Source organism: Propithecus coquereli, unplaced genomic scaffold (genome assembly GCF_000956105.1).
Source record: "Propithecus coquereli isolate 6110/MARCELLA unplaced genomic scaffold, Pcoq_1.0 Scaffold8, whole genome shotgun sequence".
Taxonomy (NCBI): Eukaryota; Metazoa; Chordata; class Mammalia; order Primates; family Indriidae; genus Propithecus; species Propithecus coquereli.
In genome coordinates this window covers 11,504,896-11,523,288 of record NW_012154173.1, presented here as the reverse complement: position 1 = coordinate 11,523,288, position 18,393 = coordinate 11,504,896, and the positions used below count along the sequence as shown (strand labels likewise).

The window sequence follows — 18,393 nt, the reverse complement described above, 5'->3', positions numbered from 1 at the left end:
TACGCTGGCTCAACTCTGTCTCTACTGTACTTTCATACACTACAATTTCTGAAAGTCTGTATCCATGATCTACATTTCATTAAGTATACTTCAGATATATTCTTTTGTGTCTTGAGGATTATTTAAACCATGTGTTGTGTGTTACTGTATTTAAAAATGACTCTTTAATCAAAATAACTTTAAAACAACTAATCCTCACTTAGGCTGGTCAGCTGAATCCACATCGTGGTCCAGGAAAAATAAATCTACTCTCAAGAATGCGAATGCAGACAACAATTAGACACAGATGTGAGCAAAATTAGTTACAGTTTACAAAATGCTACACTTCACATGCTTTTAGTTTTTTATGTGTAGTACAAGATTACAGTGCAGTAAGAAAACATACTCTTATAATGACTTATCTAAAAAGAACACCTATTTCTGATTGCTATTGATTTCTCTCAATGTTTGACAATATCTCTGGAAGTTTCTGCGTTTTGAAGGTCTAAAACCATAATGTGTTTCAAAAATAATTAATTAGGGATATTTACGTTCAAAAGAGAAAAATAATATTTCATGGTTTCCAGAAAAGTGATGTTAAGTATTCAGTGAGCTCACATTTTCTACTTTACATCCATAAACTTAATATGTTTCTTGTCTTCTCCTAATCCGGTATTTTTAATTCAAATACTTCGATGAATGTAAAAATATTTCCCAGAATGTAATAAATGGTCATTTTACATTACAATGAAGTAATTTCACTTTAATGTCTTTTAAAATTCATTCTATGGAATACCATAGTAGCATATTGACAGAGTTGTAAAAATACAAAGAGAAAAAAAGATAGCAGAACTTCCTAGAATTCAAATTCAAGAATCCTAAACTAGTAACTTTGACTTCTGATTAGTTAATGAGGTCTTTTAAGTTTGCCTTTTTTCTAATTAAATTTATAATTCTTCACAGATGTAACTTTTGTTGATGTTCAATTTGTCTCTCTCATTTTGTTAAACCTCACATAGTACTTCGCCAATCCATTGAATAGCCACATTAAATCTGTTAATACCATGCTCTTCAACCCCAGAAATTATTTCCAGAAGGCAAACTTGCTTTGAGAGATCATCAAACAAGACTTAAGGTACACATTTTATCACATTTTCCCTACCACAGAGCTCAGGATGCAGAGCAAAATTCATGACTTTTGCACTGTTTATTATACTTTGCTAAATTACAAATCAAAAGCATCTGACAGAAGATCATGCATGAAGCCAAAAAGTTAATAATGTTCTGTGAAAAGTAAACTGTAAATGGAAAGGGATTCTAAATCTCAGCAGCACAGAGCAAATAAAATGTAGGTACTTGTCTAAATTATGGGTTTTCCATAGGCTTTTTTGCTTGCTAGAAGCAATTTTTATAAAATGACTATAATTTAAAACTTTTTTTCCCAAACTAAAAAGAAATTTTCAAAGTGAAAGTACTGAACTTATCTAAATAAATAGAGTTGGCAGGCGAGCTAGTTTTGTCCAACCACAGATCAACCTGAGTATTCTGAAAAACAATGGCAATTTTCTAATCACAATGTTATTTTTTTTAAAAAAAAGCTTCCTTAGCCATAAACCTGCATTTTAAGCAGAATATATTCTTGTTAAAATTTCTCCTCGATCAGTATCTTCAACTATGATATCAGTGTTGTAATAAAAACTTAAATTTTAAAAATAAAAACCTAAACCTAAAATTGTAATGAACTTCTAGGAAAAGGACGATGTTTTTTAAATTTTAACACTGTATTTCCTTCTTTATCAAAGACTCCGTAAAAATCAATTCTTAAAACAATTGCTGATTATTCTAACGTAATATACTCTATTACTCTCTGCAGTATCTCGTTTAAAGAAAATGACAAGAGTCCTCATGAAAACAAAAACAAGTATTTAAATCACATTGATTCTACCTATAGCTTTAAAGGATTGTTTTCAAAAATAGCTTCTATTTAAAATGTTGAATGAAATACTTTTGGTATTTGATTAAAAAGCGATTTTATTCTCGCTCCAAGTGTTTTTCTTCTTTCCAATATAGTTTTACAAAATTTTTCACATCCAAATGGAAATTTTCTTTAGAGAAAATCATTTATCATGTCTACGAAACTCACATAGCAGTTGAGCTCCATTTGGCACCCTAAAACTGAACAGTGGCTCAATTAGGCTTCTATGTCTGTCACCGCAAAGAATTTTCAAAGATTGAAAATCCACGGCTGCTTGCTCACTTACTGAACACTTTGGGCCTTAGGAGAACTCAAGCATGTTGAAAGTCAAATATCAAATATTTGATAATGCAAAAGCATGACTATTCATGTGTGCCTGTCCTCAGAGTCCAAAAAGTGGGGGCAAACACTCAAACACAAGCATAAAATAAAACCTATCCTGAAAGACACATTATAAAAACAATCCCAAACCTATAAAACTACACTTAATGTGCTTAACTACGGATTTTTTGTACCCCTTGCCATTTTAAGAAATGAAACATAAAAACGCTTGTCTAAATGCAATGACAGCTCTGAATTTATTGAATTCTTGCAAATGCTATGCTTAAATGTGTTCAAAAACTCCTCCCAAGAAATATAAGCCCATGAGTCATTAGCAATTCATATACTGATTTTGAATGGCAAATATTTTAAATAATTCAAAAGCTTGAGAATTTTATTATAAAGTGTCAATAAATGAAAAATATTTTAGCTGGGCAAATGATTATGATAGCATCTTTTGAAGATGAGCCGGTTTAATATAATGTTTGGGAAATTAGTTCATTGAAGCAAAAGATTTCCTTCCTTAAAAAGTGGTATCAATTTTTTGTTATCATTGTCCCTCCAAATGTTAAACCCTTCCTCGTTTTTTCACATCAAATTAAAGTGTGTAAGAAAAGCTATGTATGTGTTATAATGGACACATAACATATACACCGCTTTATTCAATATCGCACAATATTTGAGGTTTGTGCAGCAATTCAGAAAAATGGTATGAAGTAATTTCCCTACAAGAATATGGCCCCGTATTATATTTATGTATATAGATCATACAAAAGTAATTGTTAACGATTAATTTGTAATTATCTGTTAATGATCCTAATTGCTGAGATAATTTTGGGGTTAGAAATCACACTTTTAGAATGGAACCCTGTGGCCAATAAAGTACTAGGTACAAAGTGTCATAATTTTCCCCATGCCATAATGTTTTTCTTTGAAAACAAATCAAAACAATAATAAAAGCGCCCCTGTTATCTTGGGCTTTGCCCACAGGACAGCTGTTGTCAGTCACTACAATTTTTCAAACAGTCAGCTTGTACTTACAGCGCTTACATCTGCTGCATCCACCAGTTTAATGTGCTCCTTCGAATTTTCTGGGTTAGCAAACCTCCATTCCTGACATAGTTTTGCTCCTGGACGGGGACGCGCGAGGGCTCTCAGGCGCTCTCGTGGAGCCGCGGCGGCGCTAGTGGAAGCGGAGCGCCCCTGCAGGGGACAGCCCGGCGCGGGGGGAAGGCGCCTGGCCGCTGCTGCAGGCTCGGGCAGCCGCGCGACTGAGCGAACACGCTTTCCCCAGGAAGAAAACCGCCACAGTGGACGGCAACAGGAAGGCTTAAAGTCGGAAGTGGCACTGGAGAGTTTCTACCTCGCCCCAAACTCGGAGCCATCAGCTCCCACCGTTCTGTTTAGTAACAGCTTTGCGCGCTGCGCTCTTTCGCCACCAAACAGCAGCGGCAGATAGCATCTGAGAACCCCAGACAAAGAAACAGCACAATCTCATCCCTCGATTTGTTTGCGCAGCCTTGTAGGTCTGCCCACGGAGCCTCGGGGCTTCTTTTGTTTTTGCAACGCAAACCACAGCTATTCTCTTGTCCTAACCTTATTGGTTTAAATGCAACAATTGAAAGGAGCAGTGCTCTGTCTGACTCAACCTTGCTGCTTTAAAAAAAAAAATTTATTATGTAAATGAACGCACCCCACGCTATCTGAATAAACAGCTGTGTGAGAATAACTTCTCTGAGGTACTGTCAACACGCACACATCCTCTTGCTGCAGTAGCTACCAATTAAGATCTTTGGGGAGTAGTTACGCCTTATCTTTTACACTTTTCCAAAACTTCTTTCAGGCCTTGAAACTTGGGGAATCAATACTTTTCAGAATTTTCTTCCTAATGTATATCTACAACTGTAACAGGTCTGAGGAAAATAAAAAATAGAATGGCCATTTCCATTAAGGAGAGAGAGAGAAAAAGCAAACGTGTAAACTATTATGAGATTAACAATGAAAATCTGAAGGGTGATTCTACAATGATTTCTAGAATGGCAAGTCTTCAATGAACAATTCTTTGGATACGAACCAGATAATATTTCAGTGTTACTATTTTTGAATGACTTTTGAGAAAAGATTCATTTTATCTAGAACTTTCTTTGCAGCTTATTCTTTTAAAAAATTCTCACTAAGCTTGGAATCTATGCTTGATAATCTATAACATTCACCTGGAGAGTTGAGCTTCAGTTAAGATATCAGGTTTTATGCAGATACATGATTTCAGTCATAAGATCAATGACCTGTTATGTTAATTTAAAATATTTAAAGAATGCATTACTTATGTGACTAATGACTATATTTTAATTTGCCAGCCCTATTCCAGAGTTCATATACAAATGTTTATTTTGATGCTAGTCACTCATCATAACTAATTTTATGCTTTTCTAAAATAAAATCTTTATACCCATTGGATTTTCCTTAAAACTGTTGGTCATCACCATATAATACTATTCTACTTATTTGGTCTTTTAATTAAAAAAAATAGTATCCTTCTTTTTTTTCTGCTCTTGCTTGATATGAAAAAACATTTTAAAAATCACAATAACTTCTTAAATGATTTTGTAATACATTTTCAGATCATCAACTAATAAAATAGATAGACACAGTCTTACCTTTATTTTGCTAATTTGTAAAGGAAAGCACCATTCCAATGCAAACAAAACAAAACAAAAAGCTTCCAATAACCAAAATTCAATACAGACATCCCCCCCTTCCCTGTGGAAGTATGCTAGCCTACATTCCTCAGAAAAGAACACTTTGTCAAACCTATGAGACAACTTAAACTGCAAACTCACCTAGGATTTCATTTTGTATAGTACCAGCAAGGCATCACGGGCTAATCCATCTACCATATTTGGGAAGTCAGGTCAAAAAACAGTTGATTGCTATTGGATCTGCTCATATATGCAGCAGAAATAGAATTACGTTACCACCTACAGCACTTTCTCAGACCAGAAGTAGCAGCTATTCAATATATTAACATATATATGAAGAAAATAAAATACAGTGTGTAATGGAGGTTTCTAGTGTCATCAGATAAAATGTAATGTTACGTTAATTCAATCGATATCAAACAGTAAATGCTTTTGCAACCATATTTATTTCTCAGCTCCATAAAATAAAAAATTTGAGGTGTTGTTTGGAGAATTAAACCCTGTTTGAAACTTTACATTCAGCTATTGTACTCAGGCTTCTCATAGTTTAAAAATTATTTTAGATATAAAAGGGTAAAATATTATTTTTCTGATCTATGAACGATTATATTGGCAAATCCAGAATAATGCACTATCTGAAGTCAAAACAGCAGGAATATCATGTAAAGTATATCCCCTTTATATACAAATTACTTGCCTATATTATAATCAAATTTATCATATTACATGTTTTTATATTGAAATTCAATTATTTTTATTTATATAACCAAACAAAAAACCCATTAAATAAATGATGCATATAATTGGGAAGAAAATTATGAAAAACATGATGAATGTAATGTGACCACTAATTGATATACTATAGCTCATGCTTCATAGTTATGTAACAAAGAGCTTAGTCATTGGCTAAAAGTAATATCCATGTATGTATCTGCCACTTTTAAACAGTTTCCTTTTCCTAAAGCAAAATTAGATGGATTAAAAATAATCATGTTTACCCATAAATTTTGTCTGGTTACCTCTTTAGAATATCAAATATGTAATAATTACTATTGCATACAATTTAAACCAAAAATAAGGTATTCTATAATAAATAGCCAACATTTAAGCCATTATTCATAAGACCCAGTTTGTAGTGTACTGTTAACTTTCTAAGTTTTCAACAAATATAATTATATAACTTAACCATATACTGTGAAGACTAAATTGTTCCCTAAATACAGTCATACATATTAAAACAAAATTTAAGAAAATCTGCTGAACATTTGGTATTAATAAAAACAAGTAATAACAGAAAACATTACTATCTGATATTTGCTGCAAAAATCTAAATACATAAACATATGAATAGAAGTTTAAAAATTCACCAATATGCTTTTTCCTTGATAAAATAAAAAAATACACAATTTTATCTGGAAAAGGAAAATACTTGAAATATTCAACTATGATGAAATGTTTGAATATCATCAGTGAGAAAAAAAATCTTTCATATACTATATCTCCAAACAGGTTTTATCTGACAGAGCCAGCTGTTGCCTAGATATGAGCCTGGTTATATAGAAGTCTGCAATTTTGAGAGAAGTTTTTAGTGCTTTTAGATTAACAGAAAATCTTAAGTAAAGACATGATAAAAAATATAAACAAATGTCCTTAATTTTTATATATGTGTGTGTGTATGACAAGAGCAGATATAAGGGACTCATTAGAACTATCTAAAAGATAACTTAGAACTTTTTTAAAGCTTCATGAATGAACAGTTGATTAATCAAATTAAACATAAAAAATAAACACTGAGAAAACCAAGGATAAAACACAGTGAATGTCCCTTTGCCTTTTCCATTCCAGTAACGATGATAATGAAGTTCCTGAATAGTTGTGAAGTTTTCAATAAAAGATGCATTTTGAAGTTATTTTTCTTCTATTTATGTTTACTTTGAAATAATTTTAGAAGTAAGTATGTATGCTATTACCTGGTCTAATGGTTTATTAATCTTTTTGTTTCTATAATTCTAGTGAGATGATTATTTCTCAAAAATAATGATATAGTAAGTTGCAAAATATATTCAGCAATGAAAGACCAATGCTTTCTCTTCAAAGGCAAAATCCTAGTCATGATTTCTTCTACATTATTAAAACCAATGTCTGGAAATAGTCAACATTTTGTAATTCAAACTGTCCAAAGTAGAAGGACAGCTAGAGTATCCCAAAATACTGTATTTCTAGCCCTTCTGTTTCCAGATAAATTTCTTTTTCTCGTGGTCCATGCCATGGCACAACATTTCTGGCTTCTCTGTGGAACCTTTGGAACCCTGTCTGGATGGCTGACATTACAATCCTTGCTGGCATTTGGAGTGGTCACTTCCATGACCTGCTCTTTCTCCACTGGCACAAGACCTACAATGAGAGTCCCCCTCCCAGAAGCCTTCTGCTGAAATGCAACCAAGTAAAACATCCTCTATTTATTTTAAGAATGACATTAAATCCACCAAACTGAATGTCTACCAGTATTTTGCTAAATGTTTTCCATTCAAATTTCAACATGAATAGCTTTTAACACTAAAGGAGGTAATTACTAACTATTAAGTACCATGGTAAAGTATTTTAATAAATATTACAGTGTTTATATCAACACAATATGAAAACATAACCTATTTCCTGACTTCCTAATAATCACATTGGTTATTATACATCAAGAATAACCATTTATTTATGTAGAGTAGGAAACTTGTTATCCTATCTAGTAATGACTACCTACAGAATGTTTTCTTAAAAAATTATTATTCTTAATAGAAATTTTGAGAAATACTTATTGAAACTAATAATGATAGCAAGGGCAGTGATAGATTTTTAAGAAAAGAGACTAAGATGATACAGCTACTTTAAGAAAAATATGACACAACAGGTTTTCTATTTTAAAATCAACTGATTTTCCAAAATGGCAAACAGAGTTACTTTTTCTTCCTTCTGCCAAAAATATGTAAATAATTAGTCTTGGAAGCATATGTTTAATCTCAGCAATAAGCTATTTTGCTTTCTCACAGTGTAAAATGGATTTCTGTTGACATGAAGCAACCTAGAAAACCCAGGTTGTCTCCTCTTCAACAAATTTTTTCTCTAAGCCATGGGCAAAACCAATCTTGTCACCACCTCCCAAACATGTAAGAGGATCTGGAAATTTGCTTTGTGTTTTCCAGGTTTCATGACAGCTGAGTTCACAGTTTTTAAGTTCTTCAGAAACAATGAACAGCTCAGGGAGGAAGAAAGAGAATTAGCATTTATTAAGTTCTAACGACATGCCAGGCACTGTGCTAGGCATTTTATATTTTTATGAATCTTGATTCTTAAAAATACGGTTTTTTACCCCCAGTAACTGCTTGTTCTGGAATCTGCCTCATTTTTCTAGCACCATCAAAGTCACTACTAAACGGTAGATGGAGCAACGGGACATTAATATCTCCTCATTGTATCATCATTTTGGAGCAAGGTGATATCCCATAAAGTTAACAAATCCAGAAAAGTATGTGACATATGAAACTATATATATTGACATATACCAAAATTCTATATTCAGTATGGAATAGACATAATCACTATGCAATATCTGATTATTCCTGAGTACATACTGCAAGTTAGTTTGCAGGTTCAAAAAGAAAAGTACATTAAATGGTCAATAGGAAAAAAAAATGTGAGGAATCCTTAAATTTGAAATGATAAAATCAGGAAATATGGTTTTTTTATTTGTTATATAAAAAATGGTGAATTATCTTCCAAAACCAGGGATTGTAAATAGTCCCAACTTTTTCTTTATACTAAAAAGGAGAAGCTGAGAGTCTGAGTTTACAACAAGCAATTATATGAACAATTTGCTTCACAGTTATATCAATTTCTTACATTTTGCCTTCCTTAATTTCAGTTATCCAGTGTGATATACTTTGATCTTAATAGCTATTACATCATAAATGCTTGATTTGCCCACTGAGGAAATAATTACATTCAAAATGCACTCCAAGTTTCCTGATGCATTTGGAGGTATAAGTTTAAGTATTGAGAATCAAGAAGCTCTATTTTTGTTACAAAGGAATTACCAGGGGATGGGGGTAAACCCCAAAACCTAATAACCTATAGAAATTTTAAAATTTTTTCTTCCTTCAAGCAGCATTAACTTTTTCCCCTTTCCAGTCTCCCAAATCAGAAAAAAAAAAGAGTAACCTCCAAAGCTGTTTTAGACAGAAGGTCAGAATTCAAAGGATCGGTAACTTAATCCACAGTGCACTGCAATCACATTGCTATTGGAAACACAACCAGAAGCACCGCTATTCCAGAAGTTTTTATTAAGCAATGTCAATAGGTATACAACCTGGAGGTTTCTCTCTACTGTAAGGTTTATCCAGATTCATAATTACAAGCGATCAAGTTGCCGTGGGTCTTTGAATTTTACTTTAGTATGCTGTGGTGTGAGGAATAAAACTAGACTCTATATTACACACTAAGGGAAACAATCGCCTCAGTTTCTTCAAATACTTAAAGAGAGTACCTTTCTGTGGCCAAAATGTAAATAAGATTAAACATATTTTAGTCTTTAGATACTCATAATTAATAAGAATGCTTGTTTTAGATGGTTTAATCTTTAGGGTATTATACTGATTATTTAAATTTGTGATTGATTCACGTTCTTTCAAAAAGTATAAGTGGGGGCATCCTCTGCCTTTTTCCGGGATTCTGTTTTAATATCACCAATGGTCAGGTTTACCTGAAATGCAGAGTAAAACAGAGTCAAGGATCTGGGGTTTTCTCAGTGTATTTTAAATGTGTACGATTCTTAAAAACAACCCTGGCTGATAGAGAGTTACAGGCTGGTGGCTTGTTTTTTTAATCAATACAAGGAAAAACAAATAGTTTACCAAGAGGTCAGAGTGCCCTTAGAGGAGCCCTCTCCGCACGATTATCATTGACAACCCCTGCTGAAAGATCCGAAAAGCCCCCATTAGCTTTGGCCTCTGGGGATTGCCATTCACTTTCCTTCCTGTCCTTGCCTGGGAGGATGATCTGCTCCCGCCAGCACAGTGGATGGAGAGGGGTAAGGAGGAGGTGAAGGACAAAAACAAAGCAAAAAAAGAAAGAAAGAAGTTATTCAAGACAATAATCAGAAAACCTGCTCAAGGATCATAGGCCTTTTTTAAAGAATGCGTGCCTTTGACTTAGAAATTCTAAAGGAAAAAGATAATGTTTTTAGATATGCAGATTTTATACATTTTAAATTTTCAGCACCATCACTAGTATACCCATCTCTTTTGTGGGGAATTATATTTGATAAATCTAAAAATGAAAACAAATATGGATGACCTAACTCACCACAAATAAATTTATTCATGATTTAGTCATGAAGACTGTTGAAGAGGAAGAACCACACCTCTAAGCTCTCTATTTAGAAATTTCCAAAATCATGCCTATGTCCAACCTATGAATGACCTATACTTGAAAAAGTAAAAAATTTTTAAGGAGGTATTTCACATTAAGATCTTCTTAAAGTAGCATATGACTACCCTGCTTTCCTACTCCATCTTTCTATAATCTTAGATTTTATATCTATTATTGTTCAACGTTGAAATGCTATTCTTTTCCTTAAGCGTGTAGAATTATTACTATCTACAGACAAGGGTACCACTCACTAGACCAAAACAAATGCACCAGAGTCAAGTGAGTTCTAATTCTGGCTTCAGCAAAGATTTTCTCTGTGCCCTTTGTTATCACATTACTTATCCTCTCAATTTCTAATCTATAAACTGGCTAGCTGTAAAATGGATGCAAGGTTACACATCTTATCAAAATGGTATGGGAATGAAAATGTTTACTGCTATGGTAAGGCTCACACGGACAGTAAAATAGCAACAGAAAACTGAATTTCAAATCAATTTAACTAAATGAGTATGCAATGAGGGCCCAGACAAGGCACGGTGAGTTTCCAGGGTTTAGCACAGCTTGATACACATAGTAGGTGCTTGATAAATGTTAGTTAAATTAATTAATACATGCACACGAGGCTACTTGATGGAACATGCCCCTGGTTTGTGAAAGAAAAATGATTTCCCTGAATTTCCTTTGCTTCCATTTTTTTCCTTTATTTTCCTTACAGATTGTTATATTTTTCTTCCATTGGAAACTCTAAAGCTGCTCTGACTGGATGGGGCATTGTCATCATAGGAGGAGTTAATTTCATTCTCATGCACAAAAACATACTTTAAATACTTCATGGAACAACACTGAGTCATTGAAACTGTGCTAGGAATTTGCCATCCTGACAAGAAAACTCCAAGAAAATTAAGAAATTAGAACAGACTTGAAATCACTGTATTTACATGATGTATGTATTTGAGTGGGACAGGAAAATGAAATAAAAAGTTCAGTTTCAGTATTAAAAAGAAAACAAGCCAAGATTCTAGGCTGGGCATTATTCTTGAGAAGAGTGAGAATGGGGCCCCAGTCTCTGATGGTGGGACTGCAAACTAGTACAACCTCTGTGGAAAGTAATATGGAGATACCTCAAAGAGCTACAAGTAGAACTACCATTTGATCCAGCAATCCCACTACTGGCATCTACCCAAAGGAACAAAAGACATTTTATTAAAAAGAGATCTGCACTCAAATGTTTATAGTGGCACAATTCACAATTGCAAAGATGTGGAATCAACCCAAGTGCCCATCAATACATGAGTGGATTAATAAAATGTGGTATATGTATATCATGGAGTTCTACTCAGCCACAAAAAAACAGTGGTGATATAGCATCTTTTGTATTATCCTGGATAGAGCTGGAACCCATTCTACTAAGTGAAGTATCACAAGAATGGAAAAACAAGGACCACATGTACTCACCACCAAATTGGTATTAACTGATCAACACTTAAGTGCACACATAATAACATTCATCAGGTGTTGGGCACATGGGGGGCTTGAGGGGATGGGTATATACACACCTAATAGGTGTGGTGCACACCATCTGGAGGTGAAGCTCTGTCTCAGGCGGGGCAAAGGTTCCCCCCTAATATGCTGAAATAAAAAAAAATTTTTTTAAAAAGTCACCATACACTATATGTTAGCTATACCCATCATATCCTTCCCTAAGTACTCTGTTATTCCAATATCAGTTCATATTTCCCTTTTAAATTCCTAGCCAAAATATTCAGAAAATTAATTTAAAAACTTAAAAGAATACACAATAGAATGAAAGTATCTTTAAGGAAGCCCTACACCTCCTGCCTTTCAGAAATACTTCATTGTAGGTATATCCACAATGCTGTCATTTTCAAATTTTGCTGTTTTTAGGCTATTCGGAACTCTAATCAACCAAATTGGTTGGTCTATCAGTCAGTAATCAGTCAGTCAATAAATATTTATCATGAATCCAATATGTGCCAAGTACTGTGGGCAATAGAGGAAGCAGTCAATAAGACAGAATTCCCACAGTTGAGGAAATTATGTTATGTGGGCATAGAAGAGTGAAAATAAATTAAAAGATGGCTGACTGAACGTATGCATTTATTTTTGCTTTCTCTGCAAACCCCACTAGAGCACCAGTAAAGGGATTTTTTTAAAGCATAAATCCCCAAGAATGAAGAAAGAAAGTAATAAGAAAACAGTAACAAATGTTAAAAGTGGGGGGAAAAAACCCAAACGGACCATTTGTAACTAATTTAGTAGATCTAAGAAAGCTGAATACAAAGTTGACAGTGAGGAAGGCTGAAAAGCAACCCAATTTACACCACCACAGCACCCCCTCACACACACACATCTCAGGAATTGTTGGTATCAAGTACTTCTGTTAAGTGTAAGTAAAAATGAGGCTAAAAAAAAAAGGAAGATTGGGTAGAAGTCAGTGTAGTGTGCGGTTAGATCCCCTTGTCCACTCTACATAGTTAGTAGATCAAGTAGACTGTGGGCTGTAGGAGAAGCCCTGGGATGTGTTCAGGAAGGCGGTTACCATATTGGAAACAGGCAGATTAAAAAACATTCTCACACTGAATGCTGGGACAACCCCCTGTGCTCCGTTCCACCATAACCTTTTCCCCATCTGGGTTCCCAGATCACTGTCACCTAGAGCTAGACCATCCAGGCAGGAGCCTAAAATTGGCTACACTGAATATTCAGATCAGCCCAAGGGAAAGACCTAAGACACTTAATACCTGGGGGTCTCCTAAGGAAAGGACTCAATCTGATTACCCCAGAGTAAAAAACCATGGTCAACAGGTCATTACATAACAATCAACTTTAAAGTGCCCCACTCTTAAATATGAGCTAATAATTAAGGATTATTAGGAGTCTGGGGAAAGCCTTTACCAAAAAATGCAGAAACAAAATGAGAAAAGCAACTTGTAGGAACCAGAGATCAGACAAAAGCAAATGTCAAATAAACTCCCATTAATATTCCCTGAGAAATAAGAGAAGATACTACAGCCATGAAACAAGATAGGAAAATAACTGTAATTATATTTTTTTTTTAAAAAGAAGAACATCAAACAACAAAAAAGAGCCCTTGGAGAAAAAAGTGAGATAAACAGAAATGTGAAAATCAATAAGATTTGGAAAACAAAATTGAGGAACTCTCTCAGAGAAGAGAGCAGGAAGAGATGGAAAATAAGAGAGAAGTATAGAGATTACAAGAAAATGGGTTATAGTCCTGGTGGTCCAACATCCAAATAACTGGAGCTTCAAAAAGAGAGCAGAGAAAATGAAGGGCAAAATTTAGACCAGTAATTCCAAAATATTTCCTAGGGCATGAGTTTTCAGATTGAAAGAGCTCTCAATAGGTACCCAACAAAAAGAATAAAAACAGACTCACACCAATAGATACTGTTGCAAAATTTCAGAACTTTCCTGGGACAAAGGTGTAGGAAAGTTTCTATGAAGATAAAGGAATTAATAGAATAACTGACACGTCTGAACTGAACATACGGAAAGGAGAGTTAAATAAATAGAGGAGAGCACAAAATTGAAATTTATAAGGATTAGCAAACCAAATTCAACAATTCATCGATAAGATTATACACCATGACCAAGTGGGGTTTATCCCTGGAATGCAAGGTTGGTTTAACATTCCAAATCAATCATTGTGATACACCACATTAACAGAATGAAAGATAAAAACCACATGATCATCTAAATAGGTGCAGGAAGAGCATTTGGCAAAGTTTGACATTCTTTCATGATAAAAATTCTCAACAAAATAGGTATAAAAGGAAATTTCATCAACATAATAAAGGTCATTTATGAAAAGCCTATAGCTAACATCATGATCAATGGTGAAACACTGAAAGCTTTTCCTCTAAGATCTGGTACAAGGTAAGGATCCCCATTCTCACCTTTTCTATTCAACATAGTATTGAAAGTACTAGCAAGAGCAATCAGACCAAAAAAAAAAAAAATAAGAAAGAAAGAAAGGGCATATAAATCAAAAAGAAAGAAGTAAAATTATGGCTGTTTGTACATCACATGATCCTATATGTAGAAATCCCTAAAGACTCCACAAAAACTATTAGAGCTAATAAATGAATTCAGTAGAATAGTAAGACACAAATCAAGATACAAAAATCAGCTGCATTTTTATACTAATAATCTACTTGAAAAAGAAATCAATAAAAATCATTTATGATAACATCAAAAAAGATGAAATGCTTAAGAACAAATTTAACTAAGGAGTTGAGAGATCTGTACACTAAAAACTATAAAACATTGATAAAAGAAATTGAAGAAGACACAAATAACTAGAAAGATATCTTGTGTTTATGGAGTAAAAGAATTAATATTGTGAAAATGTCCATACTGCTCAAAATGATCTACAGATTCAATGTAATCCCTATTAAAATTGCAATGGCACTTTTCCCAGAAATAGAAAAATAATTCTAAAATTCATATAGAACCACAAAAGATCCCAAATAGCCAAAATAATCATGAGAAAGAAAAATGAAGTTGGAGGCATCACACTTCCTGATTTCAAATTATATTACAAAGCTATAGTAATCAAAACAGCATAGCACTGGCATAAACACAAAAACATAGACCAATAGAACAGAGTACAGAGGCTAGGAATAAACCCTAGCACATATGGTCAACTAATTTTCAACAAGGTCACCAAGAGCAATGAATAAAGGACAGTTTCTTCAATAAATGGTGCTGGGAAAACTGAATATCCGTATGCACAAGAATGAAACTGGACCCAATCTTACACCTCATACAAAAATCAACTCAAAATGGATTAAAGACATAAATGTAAGACTTGGTACCATAAAACTCCTAGACGAAAACATAGGGGAAAATCTCCTTGACATTGGTCTTGGCAATACTCTTTTTTGGATAGAACACTAAAATCACAGACAACAAAAGCAAAAATAAAGAAGTGGGACTATATCAAACTAAAAGCTTCTGGACAGCAAAAGAGACAATCAACAAAATGAAAAGGCAGCCTATGGATTGGGAGAAAATATTGGCAAACCATATATCCAAAATACAAGGAACTCACATAAGTCAATAGCAAAATAACCAATAACCCAATTAAAAATGGGCAAAAGACCTTAACAGACATTTTTCCAAAGAAGACACAAAAATGGCCAATAGGTATATTAAAAGGCAACCAATATAACTAATCATCAGGGAAATGCAAATCAAAACCACAGTGAGATATTGCATCACATCTATTAGAATGGCTATTATAGAAAGTCAAGAGGCCGGAGGTGGTGGCTCACACCCGTAATCCTAGCACTTTGGGCGGCTGAGGTAGGAGGATTGCTTGAGGCCAGGAGTTCAAGACTTGCCTGAGAAAGAGGGAGACCCCATCTCTACAAAAAATAGAAAAATTAGTTTGGTACGGTAGCACACACCTGTAGTCCCAGCTACTTGGGAGGCTGAGACAGGAGGATCGCTTGAGCCCAGGAGTTTGAGGTTGCAGTGAGCTACGATGACGCCACGACACTCTACCGATGGCAACAGAGGAGACTGTCTCAAAAAAAAAAGTCAAGAAATAACAAGTGTCCTCAAGGGTGTGGACAAAACGGAACCCTCATACACTGTTGATAGGAATGTAAATTGGCACAGCTATTTTTGAAAACAGTATGGAGGTTCCTCAAAAAATTAAAAATGGAACTGCCATATGACCCAGCAATCCCTCTATTGGGTACATAATCAAAGAAAATGAAATTACCACCTCATAGAGGTATCTGTGCTCCCATGTTCATTGCAGCATTATTCACAATAGCCAAGCTATGGAAATAAGCGTCCACTGGCAGGTGAATGGATAAAGAAACTGGCATATATATATATACACACACACACATACAATGGAATATAATTCAGCCTTTAAAAAGAAGGAAATCCTGCCATTTTCGATAATATGGATAAACCTGTAGGAAATTATGCTAAGTGAAATAAGCCAGACACAGAAAGAAAAATACCGCACGATCTTATTTATTTGTAGAAAGTTTTTAAAAAGTCAAATACATAGAAACAGAGAGTAGAATGGTGGTTACCAGGGGCAGGGATAGGGAGGAAATAGGGAGAAGCAGGTCAAAGGGTACAAGCTTGCAGTCATGTAGGAGGAATAAGTCTAGAGATCCAATGCATAGCATGAGGACTATAGTTAATAATACTGTATACTGAAAATTTGGCTGGAGAGTAGATTTTAGGTGCTGTAGTCTGTCCTCCAGCAAACAACAAAAACAACAACAAAAAAGTAACCATAGAAGGTGATGGATAGGTTAGCTTGCTTGACTATAGCAATCATTTTACTATGTATACCAAAACATGATGTGGTACAGCTTAAATATGTACAATTTTAAAAAAAAGAAGTCAGAATATGACATGCTGCTGTAAGAGCTTACTTAGAGATGGAGTAATGCAAACACCAAAAATTGATCTAACAGAAATCAGGAGATATCGTACGGGAAGGATGGCAGAACCGGTGTTTGTGGATGGACATATTGGGGTAGGAGTGAGATGAAGGAGACAAATCCCTATCTTCCATACACCTAAAAATGAAAAATCAACCAAGGACAGCATAACAAAATTTGGTTGAAAAGTGAGAAGTCATTTTCTCTGGGAAGTGGTAAGGAAGATGAGAGGGAGGTAGGAGACTCCCCTCCCCACAAAGATTCTTATAGAATGATTTGACTTCTAAAATTACGATATTGGCCGGGTGCAATCGCCTGTAATCCCAGCACTTTGAGAGACAAAGTGGGAAGATCATTTGAGCCCAGGAGGTTGAGGCTGCACTGAGCAGCCACTACACTCCAGCCTGAGCGACGGAGCAAGACCCTGTCTCTAAATACATATTTACATACATAAAATCAACATTTAATTTTGATTAAAATAAAAACAGAAAAATAGACATTTCTCTGCTTCCATGTATATGAGTATTAGTTATTGACAAATAGTGAAAATAAATCAGGTAAAATTTGGTAGACAAGGACATGGAGGAAGCAGTGCTATTTTAGTTAGTCAAGGAAGGCCTCTTGGAGGAGGTGCCCTTTGAGTTGAGAACTAAACCATGAAAAGGTGATATACTTGTAAAAACTGGGGTGGGGGCAGTGGTCTACACAAAAGAAACAGCAAGTTCAAAGGGAACAAACTTAGTAAGTAGGAGGTGAGAAAGAAGAACTGTGGGTGATAGTGAACAAGAAGGAAAGGACTGGGCAGGGCTGGGAGTGGGGTGTGGGGTATTGTCAACTAGGAGAAGAGTGGGATTTTATTCTAAATGTGATGGGAGGTTACTAGAGGTGGTTTTTGTTTGCTTGCTTTTGTTTTGTTTTTGAGCAGAAAAGCGACATGATTTGATTTACGCGCAAGAAAGACCGCTCTGGCTGGGCATGGAGGAGAGACTACAGGAGCGCAAGATTAGAGGCAGGAAGGCAAATCTGGGGAGTGGTGCAGTGATCCAGGTGTGAGGGGTGGAAATGTAGAGCAGAGTCTTACCTGGGGAATTGATGATATGCGGTCAGATTTAGGGTATATTTGGAATTGGAGCCAAAAGGAGTCGTAGATTGGATGTGAGTTTGAGGCAAAGAAAGAAATTAAGGATGACTCCAGTCTCTCCGCATAAACAATAAACACCACTGATTTGACTTTCATCTCCATTCATTTCTTCTTTCTGCTTTCTTGCACATACAATAACATGACATAAACACAAAGAGCCTGAACAACCAGCATTTGAAAGCGAACTGAAAGTCTTTTCATGACTATCTCCTCAAACCAGCCAACGCTTTCCCTCCCCTGCCCATGTTGACTCCTCATGGCCTCCCTTTTATCCTCTCCACATACTGTGCTCCCTCCTGTCTCAGTATATATGTTCAAGTGTCTCCACACCACCAGCCTGATATAAATATTTTTAACTCTCTTTTCTCCTTAATCAAGTTTTTACCCACTGCTGGCTTCTGT

At 34.9% G+C, this 18,393-nt stretch overlaps 1 protein-coding gene across 4 annotated transcripts in view; it reads right to left on the bottom strand.

Annotated features, from left to right (window-relative positions):
- Positions 1 to 18,393, bottom strand: part of EYA1 (EYA transcriptional coactivator and phosphatase 1) — a 326,218-nt gene that overhangs the window by 156,508 nt on the left and 151,317 nt on the right. For 3 of the 4 annotated variants that reach the window (XM_012663115.1, XM_012663116.1, XM_012663120.1), the window contains exon 1: positions 3,317 to 3,899. The exons of the other annotated variant lie outside the window; for it this stretch is intronic. The gene's annotated coding sequence lies outside the window, so the exon portion shown is untranslated. Of the gene's footprint in view, positions 1 to 3,316; positions 3,900 to 18,393 lie in introns of those variants that run through there. 4 annotated transcript variants of the gene reach the window in all.